This window comes from Gopherus evgoodei, chromosome 24 (genome assembly GCF_007399415.2).
Source record: "Gopherus evgoodei ecotype Sinaloan lineage chromosome 24, rGopEvg1_v1.p, whole genome shotgun sequence".
NCBI lineage: Eukaryota > Metazoa > Chordata > Testudines > Testudinidae > Gopherus > Gopherus evgoodei.
Window position 1 is genome coordinate 2,648,097 of NC_044345.1, and position 13,220 is coordinate 2,661,316.

The following is a 13,220-nucleotide window of genomic DNA, read 5'->3' on the forward strand; positions in this document are numbered from 1 at the left end:
TAATTGTGTCATCTAGAACTGGACATAAAGCTCCATCTGAGGCCTAACTGGTGCCGATTAGAGCAGGACAGTTTCTATCCTAATTATAAGACTTTGCACTTTTCTTTATTCAATTTCATCTTGTTGATTTCAGACCAATTCTCCAATTTGTCAAGGTCATTTTGAATTCAAATCTTGTCCTCCAAAATACTTGCAACCCCGGTCAGCTTGATGTCATTCACAAATTGTATAAGTGTACTCTCCACACCATTACTAAAGTCATTAAAGAATATATCGCATAGTACTGGACTCAGGACAGCTTCTTTTGGGTCCCCACTAAATATGACTCCCACATAGAAAGGAAACCATTGATAACTAATCATTGAGTCTGGACTTTCAACCAGTTATGAACCCATCTTTTTAGAAATTTCATCTTGAACATGTGGTCGAGGGAAATGTTTCCCTACTTTGTTTATGAGAATCCCATGTTGGACTGAATCAAAAGCCTTACTATTAACAAGATACACTTGACTTTCTAAAATAATTACTCTCCATTAAAGATGTAATGTCATTTCCCTAATGTATTATAACCTTTAAGGAACTATGAGTGCTATTCTTCTTATAAAAAATCTGAAAAGGTTTTTAGTTGAAGAATGAATTTCCTCTGATACTTCATTAATACACTCTAAAAACTTGGCTTGTTTTATGCCCCAGAAAAAACTCTACATCTCCATTCCTGCGAAATATATTCACATTTTTCATTTTAAGTGTATGAGTTGATGATTTAAACTCAATGAGGCTGCTCACGTGATTCAAGTTAAGCACTTGTGTAAGTCCATGAAGGCTTGTGACCCTCACTGATAGAAATAAAAGAAAATTCCACTTTCCTTTTCTCTTTTTGATGGGACTCACAGTGCTACACAGGTACTGAAATTCAGCTAGGGGCTGGTTATCTACACCAGTGAAAAGTGGATGTGAAATTCTGCTAGAGCATGCACATTGTTCCTACTTTGAATTCGCTTTGCTCACTCGTAAATGACTATTCGAGGTGCAGAAAGATGGAGAATTTTCTACAATATTTTAGAATCATATTTCAACCTCAGATTCCTATCCACTGTTAGAAGTAAGTTAAAGTAATCCCCTTGTTATTGTTTGTCATAATGCAGCATACACTTTGAGTTTACATACTGAGCAGCACAATGGGGCTGTGAAAGCATGGCTGCTATCCTGGATATAGTAGTGTTCAAATTATAACTAACAAGACTATTAGTAATTAGATGTTCCTGAGTTCCAGTCCCATCTTTCCACTGGAGTGTCCTTAGGCAAATGAATTAGGCTGAAAGCATCGGTGATCACTTTCTTAGATAATAAGATAATAATGACCTGATTCATATGGTGGTTGTGAGAATTACTAAACTCATAAAGAAGCATTAGGATAAATTGTTATGAAAAAGCCAGGCAGTCATTTTGTTAGTATCTGAAGCTGTAAATGGAAGGATTGGGAGCTAAAGGGGAGGGAGAGCAGGAAGCAGGGCTATTCTCAGTGGAGAGTCTTTCCGTGCCATCTACATCTCAATTCCAGAGAGCTGTATATATGTGCGCCCCTTCAAAAACTACAGACATTGGAACCTCAGAGTTGTAACCACCTTGGGCATGGAAGTTGTTCATAACTCTGAACAAAACATGAGGGTTGTTCTTTCAAAAGTCTACCACTGAACATTGACTTAATACAGCTTTGAAACTTTACTATACAGAAGAAAAATGCTAGTTTTAACCACCTTAATTTAATATAACAAGCACAAAGGACAGTTTCCTTATCTTGTAAAATCTTTTTGTTAAACTTTCTCTTAATTTTTTTAATAGTTTATGTTTAACACGGTGCTGTATTTGCTTTTTCTTATTGTTGTGGCCTCTGCTGCTGCCTGATTGTGTACTGCTGGTTCCAAAGGAGGTGTGTGGTTGACTGGTCAGTTGGTAACTCTGGTGTTCGTACATATTCAATCTTGCTTCAGCTCTGCTTTGAAAGCTTAGCAGTTACTGAAGTTGTTAATAGGTCAGGTATTGGCTGTGAGTCCAGGAGAGTGTTGTAAGCCATAAGGCCTGATTTGAAGGCCATTGAACTGGTTAGAAAGACGTATATGGATTTCAAAAGCAAGTTGGTGCAAACACATAGTGGATAGTTATGGGTAGGTATTCCAAGCATGCAGATTAATGTCTCTGTTCCTCCAAGGGTAAACTCCGCCTTGCCACTAATTAGATACTAGTCTGGATATAAAGAACTAACATGGAATCTTGTCCATGGCAGCAGATTGTGCAAGTGATACATCTCTGAGTCACCCTCATACTCTGAAGTTATTCAAAGGAGAATGGAGCAGCATTGATTCCGGTGTTGACACCAAGAAAGTCAGTAGGATAATACCATGATGATATCAGGCCCATAAAGATTCAAGATGAAAGGGAACCACAAGTAGTAGCATGCATGTCATCCTTCATGGGTCTGTGAATTGACTAGTAATCATTAACTATGATCAAAGCTGTTACAATAATTAAAGGAGTTGCCCATTCAAGAAAATTGTTTTTTGGGTTAATGACAAGTCCTGAGTGCATAAAGGGTGTTTACTATCCTTCCCATTGGCTAAGAAGGTGTATAAAAGTGTCTGCAGCTCCAAGTTCCTCTACCCACTTCTCTTGACTTCCTCTCCTTGGTGAGCTTGGTAAATCTCTTTGGCTCCGACTGCCACCAATTGCTGCTTTATTCATAGTTTGAAGTTTGGACTGAGTCCAGCGCAAATACTCTATGGTGTTAGTATTGCTTGTATTGTCAGCTTTTCTGTAGCAAGTCAATTGTGGGTACTGGCACATGCTATCTTTAAAAATATCTGGTTGGGATTTTCAACTCCACATATGGGATGGGACCCCTGTTCCTAATAATTATAATTGTGGTTTGGAAATGCTTTAGAGTATTATGAAAAATCTCAAGCCTCAGACGACTTGCATAATAGACTGCACGACTCTGACTCTTTATGTGTAAATACACATGGCCAGCTCCTCGGGATTTTTCACTGGAATCACAAAGTGTTACCTGGGCTGCTGATTTGACTCTGCTGTTTCCATAAAACTATGGAGATCAGGTTTGGAATATAACTATTGAACAGCAATTCTACTGTCCTAGTCAGGTTAGCAGATCGAGCTTCTAGAAACTCAGAGTTTGGAAGGAATATGTTTGTGTTAACCTTCAGGGCAAAGCAAGTCTCTGCTTTAGGTGGATTAGGAATAAAGTCATCTTAAGGGCAGTTTACTCCATAGTGGACAACTTCAGGGCTCTTATACCTTAAACTGAGGCATGTGACGCTGCACGTTACTGGAGATAATATCCTGGGTGTGATGGACCACTGACCTGATGCAGTATGGCAGTATTTAGTTTCCTACTGTTACAACTCGCAATTTTAGATCCAGATCTTTAGTTGGTGTAAGTCAAAGCAGCACATTTGAGTAAAAGGTAAGTATGATGATTTAGATCATATGAGGGGTTTAGACCCCACATTAAACTGTTTTAACAAGAGCATGTGAATAATTTACTGCATCTCCATGCTACTCTGTGCTATAATTATCTAAAAAGGTTTGAAAATTGTAGGCATCCATGATGGAAATATTCTCTATTGTGGGTTTCATAATGAGACTTGGAGATTTTTACTCATCCTCCATGGCTTGATGGGAATGGAAGTTCATGTGGACATGACACAAATAGGGCCTCCAAATATCTGATTTGGGTCCTGTTCTCTGGCACAGATTTCCTGTGTGATCTTGGGTGACTTCAATAGTAACAGATTTTCAAAGCGGCTCAGCACTTGCTAATTTTATCACGCCTTTAATTTCCTGAAACCAAATCCACAGTGAGACTAAGAAGTCTGACTTCCTCTTTAGTCCCAGGCAGATCCCGAGAGTAGGCATTCCCTTTCCTATCTGACTTATGGGTCCCAATCCAGTAGGTATTCTCAGTGTTCACCTACCAGTTTGGGCCTCGCAGAAAAGACAGCTGAGGGCAGCTATGTCAGCAGTACCGGGGGCTGGCTGGTTGGTGTAGATGTGTATAAGAATACTCAGATATATAGCCTGCAAAAAGGGACCTACATAGCCCACTTTATCATATAACACCAACTGTGATTCTCCCAGTCCATTATCAACAGCGTGTTAAGTTTCCTCGGCTCCCTTCTGTGTGTTTCAGGTTTACGACCATCACAAAAGATGTCTTCCTGCAAAGTCCTGTGTTGCTGACCCAGCCCGTGTTATCCTGACATATGTCCAGATCCATGTGTTGTTGCCCGCAATGAGCCATGTATCACCTTGTGTGGAGATTCGACAGCAGTGGTTTATCCACCACCGGTTTCTGTGCTGTTCCTAGGACCAATTCTCTCTGCTTCCCCTCGATACAACCTAGTGGGAAACATCTTTCCAGCTCTACCCTAGGGAGCTGGGGGCTCATCTGGGGGTGGTGTTTTGTGTGGCTCAATTGGTTATGGTGGAGGTTATGGGGGTGCATATGGGGGTAGTTTAGGGGGTGGTTTTGGGGGCGTATATGGTTATGGAGACTCATATGGTTATGGGGGCTTATGCGGTTATGGAGGCTTGTATGGTTATGGGGGCTAATGTGGGTATGGGAGGAGATATGGTAGGAAGAGTTATTCTTCTCACTTTGGAAGCTGTGGGCCATGTTAACCCAGAAGAAACAGCCATGGAACAAGAAACAAGAAACAGTCTACCATAAGTGACTTAATTTGGTTGGAAACTTGACATGATTTTCAGACTCTGCACCGGCAAGAAAGAGAGAACATCTTGTGTGAAATACTGCATTTTTGATCTGGTGACTGGTTATAGGTTTCATTATGAACCTGAAAATACATTCTCTGGACTCTGCACTAATTCATTCTGTGAGTGTAAACTCTGCTGCTCATTCTCATTAAAAATTTATGCTGCATCATATTTTTGGCCCTTTGGTTTTTCTTTCCCATCCAGTCTTTCTTTCCAAAGCACTCTGGGTATAATGCTCCCCTGTGCAGATGGCCTGCACCAACCCCATGCACTAAGCAATCCCACTCATGCCCATAACTAGAAAAGCATCGGGTACATTAATTGGTTAATATAATTGTGTAGGCCTGCTGCATGGAGGTAAGGGGAAGGGATTACTCCCTTGTTACACCTGTCTCCACTAGAATGAAAATAAATAAATGACTTTCAACTTGAATGTATTGCTTTGCCCTTAAACAGTATACGGAAAGATAGAAATTCTCGAAATATAGGGCTGACAGACGTTGGACTACCTGTTCTTAAACCTCGAGTAACACGGAATCCAGAACCTCCCTTGAAGTCTTGAAAATTGGTCTGAAATCAACAAATGAAATTCAATAAAGACAAGTGGAAAGAACTGTAGCTGGAGATTGAGAATTTTTTTTTTAATTCAAATCCAGCTAAATCTTGCCAACTGCATGCCCTAAATCTGGCCAACCAGCATACGGGTGCACCATGCCAACTTTTCATGTCATGCCAAATTGTGTCATGTTGAATTTCAACTTTTTCTGAAGCAGGAAGAAAGACTGAATTGCCCTTTGCTGCTTTTGAAGCTGAAACAAAGGGGCCAGAGAGGTGTGCGGCTAAGTTCCAGCCAAACAGAGGTCTCCTCAGAGCCAGAGGAGAGAATCAAACTGTAACCCAATGCCAAGCTGGATGTAATGGATTGGAAGGAGCACAAAGTCCATGCCATCCAGGGTAAACAAATCCAGTCTAGTTGGCCAACACCCCGATGCGGGACAGTATTGGAGAGCCATGGGTGGAAATACTGAGTCAGTGTTGAACATGAGGAGACTGAAGAGAGGGAATTGATCTGACCAAGATGAGTCAGAGAATCCATGAGTAGAACCAAGCCCAAGATTTTCAGAAATGTCCCGCAATGCCTCAGGTGCTCAACTAGAGTTACCTTGATATCAGGGCCTTTCTGATATTGCTCAGCACTCACCCTCTGAAAAGGGAACTCCATGAATGTTTCTCTGGCAGCCCAAAAATGAGGCTCCAGATAACACTCAATCCTTTAGAAAATCATGGGTTAACTAGATAGACTGGAGAGATTAAAGGCTTGGTTTTGCCCTGTCTCTGGTACAAGACACAGGTCAGGATTCCATTTTCCCTTGCACTCACAGAAACCCAGCATAGCTCCTTTGTAATTAGCTTTGTGTGTTTGCCACCAGATTGTGTGTTCTTCTCCAGCTTGTTTTTCACTAGCTATAAAACAAGGTACAAAAAACTGGGACTGTTTAATCTTGAGAAACCAAAAACAAATGGAGGGACCTGACGATAGTCTTAATGTATTTTCAGGGCTGTTATAGAGAGCATGGTGATCAATTGTTTTCTGTGTATATTAATGCTAGAACAAGGAGCAATTGACTTAATCTGTAACAAGGGAGATTTAGGTTACATATAAGCATAAACTTTCTAACTATCATTATAGCTAAGCAGTGATTTTTGGCTTTCAAAGGAAGTTATGGAATCCCTGTCACTGGAGGTTTTTAAGAACAGGTTATACAAATACCTGTGCGGGATGGTCTAGGTGTACTTGGTTCTGCCTTAGCAGAGATAGATGGACTCATTGACCTCTTGAGGTCTCCTCCAGGATTATATTTAAAGAATTTTCCAATTCTGATGAATATTTAGAGCAGGGAAATATATTCTTATTGAAAGTCATTTACTTATTCCCATTCTATGATACACAAGGGTAACAAGGGGGTAATTCCCTCCTATGCAGAGGACCTACAAAGTGCTATTGACTGATTAATATACCTAATTCTCTTCTCAATTATCAGCTTGAGTATCATTGATCAGTGCATAGGGCTGCTACTGACCACAGGCAAAAGGGAAAATTTCACCTAGTGTGCTTGGAAAGAAAGAATGGTTGAGAAAAGAAAAGCAGAAGGTCAATAATGTAATGCCACATCATTTTTAATGGGAATGAGCATCGGAGTTTCCACTTACAGAATGAATTAAGGCAGAGCACAGAGAATATATTGTCAGGGTTACAGTAGAAGCTACAAGCAGTCGCTGTCTTCAAAGTGATACATTTCACACAAGACGTTCTGCTGCCTTTCTTGCAGCTGTAGATTTGAAAATCGTGCTCCTTTTTTCATCAAATTACATTACCTGTTGTAGATGGTTCAGCATTAAATAGTACAAAGCACAATATCAGCATAAGTATAAACTGCAAAACCATCAGACCATACAGTTAAGGTTACATGTAACAAGGGGAAGACATGGAAAGGCATGATTTGCACACGTCCCCCAATGATTTCATATGGAGATGTAGATGCTCATCATCCATTAGGTGAGTGGGGAATCTTTATCTTCGATCTGATTTCCCGGTTGTTTCTTGTTCCGTGGATCTGTCTTCAAAGTTTAGCATGGGCCACAGCTTCCAAAGCGGGAAAAATAGCACTTCCTACCATACCTCTTCCCATACCCATATAAGCCACCATATCCACCACCATAGCCACCACCATAGCCAGCACCATATCCACCTCCATAAACACTCCCAGAACTGATTGAGCCGCCGAAACTACCAACTCCATATGGGTCCCCATATCCATAGGGTAAATTTGGTAAGGTACTTCCCACAACGCTGTCTTGAGGGCAGGTAGCGAGAATTGGTCCTGGGAATCTCACGACAACCGGTGGTGCATAGACCACTGCACTCGAGTCACTGCATGATGTGACACAAGGCTCATTCCAGGCATCAACATATGGGTCAGGGCAGATGTCGGGATAACATGGCAGGCCTGGGTAACACAGAGCTTTGCTGGAAGACATCTTTTGTGATTGTGGTATAGCTGAAACACACAGTGGGGAGCAGATCACACATTATACACAATTTGCAACATTGAAGGAGACACATAGCTCTGTTTCTTGAGGCCATTTCAATACAACCCTATCCTTTTTTGTAAAGCTTCAAAAAGCTTTCCTGGCACATTCAGTATAAATCACCTTTTCACTGCTTAAGGCAACCAATAACCAGTGCAAAACCCATATGAAATGAATGGTTATTATCCCTGTGACAGGTTACTGGAGGCTTTGTGAGTCACTGGGTGACATGGGAGAAGTTTAATGATAGAATTGAGCATGTGGACTCCAGGACCGTCTAAATTCCACAACTGAGAATGGTCCCCCTTTGTACTGGTCCTGTATATGCAGAGAGGACAATCTCTGAATGTAATTAGTGGGAAGGGGGAGAGGGATCCCAATCCCATATGTAGATCTGAAATTCCCAATCTGCTATTTTTAAGACCGCATCCGTCAGGCTCAACAACCATGAGTTACAGAAAGTCTCTTATGGAAAGCAAGATGCCCCCTTCTCCAACAGCTCTACAATCTCAGGAGATTGGTGAAGGATTCCATTCATATTTAAAACTATCATTAAACCAACAATTGGTACAAATGAAGTTAAATCGACTTTCCAATGCATTGACATGACTTCAAATACGGCCTTGACGTTGGCAATCCTCTCCTCAAGAATGGGCCAGCTAAAGACTATACACAATTTATATTTCTTTTAAATATCCAATGTAGGGTTAAAGAGTGATCAAATGGAGCATAGATCTCTGAGTTAGCCCACTGCTCTGGAGATCGTTTCATTCTCCTGTGCTTGGAAAATCAGTTGTGAAGCAACCGACTGTGATGGGACTTTTGAATCCAGGACAATGACTTTCTTCCTCTTTACCCCCCCTGAAAATCTGGCCCTTGATTTCAAGTGATAAGTAATAAGTTCCTAGGCACTACACCTTCACCATGATGAATCTTCTCGTCATCTTTGTAGGAAATGCATCCTCAATTCTTTGTCTATACATTTCTTGAACAAGCAGTTATGAAACGAGTTGAAAGGTCTCATGTCTTTCAATGTAAAGAGAGAAGCAATCAAGCCGGAGGTTTCAAAAGTGACTGGAGATTCATGGTGCCTGCTTGAGATACCTTATAAGAAACTTGGCTCCAGAGAACAAGAACTGAGCACATTTGAAATGCCAAGATCTTCATGGCCTTCAAAGTAGGGCACCAATATCACTAGTCACTTGACTATCTTGGCCTTGTGTTTAGCAAGAGAAGTCTTGCTCATTGTTGCAAAATCATTAACCTCCCTTCTATTTACCTTTAAATCTGCTGCTTATTAATTTCATTTGGTGACCCAGAGTTCTAGTGTTATGAGAAGTAGTAAACAACACTTCCTTATCTACTTTCTCTACACCAGTCATGATTCTATAGACCTCAATTACATCTCCCCTTAGCTGTCTCTTTTCCAAGCTGAAAAGCCCCAGTCTTATTAATCTCTCCTCATGCGGAAGCAGATCCATAACCATGATCATTTTTGTTGCCCTTTACATGAGCTCTGAAGGTGTCCTCCACCCTTATCCTTACAGAATTCTGTGATTCTATAGACTATGTACAGCAGGGAAATATAGTCTTTTTGAACGTCATTTATTTATTCCCATTCTAGCAGAGACAAGTGTAACAAGGGGGTAATTACCTCCTATACAGAGTTGCTACATGGTGCTACTGTCCAATTAATATAACTGATTCTCTTCTCACTTACGGACTTGAGTGTGATGGATGCAGTGCATAGCACTGGTGCAGACCATCGGCAAAGCAGAGAATTTCACCCAGAGTGCTTTGGAAAGAAAGAATAGAGGAGAAAGGAAAACCAGAAAGTCAGTAATGGAATGCCACATCATTTTTAATGGGAATGAGCAGTGCACTTTACATTGCAGAATGAATTAATGCAGAGCACAGAGAATGCATTTTTCAGGCTTACAATAGGAGCTAAAAGCAGTCACTATCTTCAGAGTCATACATTTCACACAAGATGTTCTGCTGCCTTTCTTGCAGCTGGACAGTTGGAAATTATGCCCCATTTTTCATCAAATTGTTCTGGAACTTTCAGCATCCAATAGAACAAAGCACAAGAGGAGCTGCAAAAGCATTAGACCATACAGTTAAGGTAGCACGTAACAAGGGGACAATAGAGATAGGCCGGATTAGTACACAGCCTCCAGCGATGTCATATGGAGATGTACATTCTCATCGTCCCTTAGGTGAGTGGGGAATATTCATCTTCTATTACATTTGCTGGTTGTTTCTTGTTCCGTGGATCTGTCTTCAAAGTTTAGCATGGGCCACAGCTTCCAAAGCGGGAAGAATAGCACTTCCTACCATATCTCTTCCCATACCCATATAAACCACCGTATCCACTGCCATACCCAGCACCATATCCACCACCATATCCACCTCCATAGCACCCCCAGAACCGACTGAGCCGCTGAAACTACCACCTCCATATGGGCCCCAATATCCATTGCGTAAATTTGGTAAGGTGCTTCCCACAACACTGTCTTGAGGGCAGGTAGCGAGGACTGGTCCCGGGAATGTCACGACAACCGGTGGTGCATAGACCACTGCGCTCGAGTCACCACATGATGTGACACAAGGCTCGTTCCAGGCATCAACATATGGGTCTGGGCAGATGTCGGGATAACATGGTGGACGTGGGTAACACAGAGCTTTGCTGGAAGACATCTTTTGTGATTGTTGTATAGCTGAAACACACAGTGGGAAGCAGAGTAAATATTACACACAATTCTGAGTGCTAGAAGAGATTCAGGGCTCTCTGTTTCTTGATGCCACTCCAATACATCCCTAAATCATCTTTATATACCTTCCAAAAGCTTTCCTGCCACATGCTGAGTAAACTAGCTTTTCACTGCTCAAGGCAACCATTAAGCTGTGGAGAATGCCTATGAAATGAGAGGTTATTATCCCTGTGGCAGGTTACAGGCTCAGCTGAAGTGACTTGACTACCATTGCTTAGCGAGTCACTGGTACCCTTGGAGAAGAATGACCCACTCGTGATTGAGACGAATGACAGAATTGAGCACGTGAACTCCAGGATCTCCTAAATGCTACTAATGAGAATGGTGCCTCGTGGTAGTGCACCCTCTATACGCAGAGAGAAGAATCTCCAAAAGTAATTATTTGGAATGGGGCAAGGGGATCCCAATCCCAATCCCAATCTACTATTTCTAAGACTGCATCCACCACACTCAGCAATTGGCGAGCTACAGAATGTCTCCTATGGAAAGCAAGATGCTCCCTTCTCCCACATCTCTAAAGTCACAGAGCATTGGTGAAGGATTCAATACATGTTTAAAACTATGACTAAAACAAATTGAGTTAAATAGACTTACCCAGTGCACCAATCAGATGAAGTCAAGAGAAGTGAATAAAAACACCTGCAGTTCCAAACACTTTTATACGCTTTCTTAGCCAATGGGAAGCAGAGGAAACACCCCTTATGCACTGAGACCTGATCATTAAGCAAACCAAATGTTTTCTTACCTGGCTAAGTCATCAAATTGCTGTAATGGCTTTGATCATGCTTAATCAATTGCTCAATTCTCAATCCCAAATAGGATGACGTGCATATTACACCCTGGAGTTCCTGTCATCTTTAATTTTTAGAGCAAGATACTTTCCTGGTATCGTCCTACTAACTTCCTTGGTGTCAACACAGGAATAAATTCAGTTCTGTTTCTTTACTCTGCTTTGAATTATTTCACAGTATCAGAGTGATTCATGGATGTATCACAAGCACAATCTGCTGTCATGCACAACACTCCATGTTAGTCCATAATATCCAGACTAGAAAATAATTAGCGGCAAGGTGTTTAACCTGGAACTCCTGTGTGGATGGGAGAGTCTGAGCCAATATATTCTTTAAATTCTTGGATGAATTTTTTATCTGCTCAATAGTACTGAAGCCAGCCCCTCTGAGTTACAATACTCTCCTGGAAACATGGCCGTAGATGCCCTAGGCTTAAATTAAATCCCTCCTACGTTTTCAAAATAGAAGGGAAACAGGATCAAAGTGGTTCATATTATTTATATTCACCCCTGATTTTCAGCCTAATGCTATTAGACATTCCCGTCTGAGGAGATGTCCAGTCAAGGAATCAGTGGATTTAAGTTAGGCACTCACAGGAGGATCAGAACAGAACACCCAAGGCCAACCTATAGCAAGATTCCTCTAGATTTGCAGCAAAAAGTAGGGGTTGTTGAATGGGTGAAGTGTTCCATTAAGGCTTGGGATTAAAATCTTGGAATGTCAGCTCCATCTGTGACTTGAAAAGATGGTGGTGTTCTTCTGAGATAATAGTCCTCACAAAGCTTAGGAAAACTCACATGAGCGATGGAAAAAATTCTACTTAGTAATGAGGGAGGATTACTGAAGTATGAGCTTCCAGAGGAAAAGAGAGTAAAATATGCTCTATTTTAGTACAGGATGCAAAGAAGTCCATGTCACTTAAAAATGAAACATTTTTTGCACAGAAAATTCCCCCGATTACTGGCAATTGTTGTGATCCCTCTTTAAGGCTATTAGTTTATTCTCACTCCCGGACTGGATGATATGCACATGGAACCATGGACATTCCTTTCCTGCAAGGATTCTGTTCCAGTTCTTTAAAACAAGTCTGGTGTCAGTTTGAAATTTATCCTGGAATCTCATTAGGGAGGTGGGGATCTTTTCCACATATGATTAGGATTCCCACCTAGAGCTATTTAATATGGGCCCTTATCCCATACCCACTGAAATCCAAGTGCACCGGGTAAGTCGATTTAACTTCATTTGTACTAATTGTTGGTGTAATGGTAGTTTTAAATATGAATGGAATCCTTCACCAATCTCCTGAGATTGTAGAGCTGTTGGAGAAGGGGGCATCTTGCTTTCCATAAGAGACTTTCTGTATCTCATCGGTTGTTGAGCCTGACTGATGCAGTCTTAAAAATAGCAGATTGGGAATTTCAAATCTACATATGGGACTGGGACCCCCCATTCCCACTAATTACTTTCAGAGATTGTCCGCTCTGCATATACTGGGCCAGTACAAAGGGGGACCATTCTCAGTTGTGGAATTTAGAAGGTCCTGGAGTCCACATGCTCAATTCTTTCATTAATCTTCTCCTGGATCACCCAGTGACTCACCAAACCTCTGGTAGCCTGTCACAGGGATAATAATCATTCATTTCAATGTGTTCTGCACTAGTTACTGGTTGTTTTAAGCCGTGAAAAGGTGATTTATACTGAATGTGGCAGTAAAGCCTTTGGAGGGGAAAAAAGAAGATATAGGGTTGTAATGACGTGGCCATAAGAAACAGAGCTT

The 13,220-nt window shown here is 41.3% G+C and overlaps 1 pseudogene; it reads left to right on the top strand.

Annotated features, from left to right (window-relative positions):
* Window positions 1-4,224: 4,224 nt before the first annotated feature.
* LOC115639495 lies at window positions 4,225-4,695 on the top strand (annotated as a pseudogene).
* The last annotated feature ends 8,525 nt before the right edge of the window (window positions 4,696-13,220 follow it).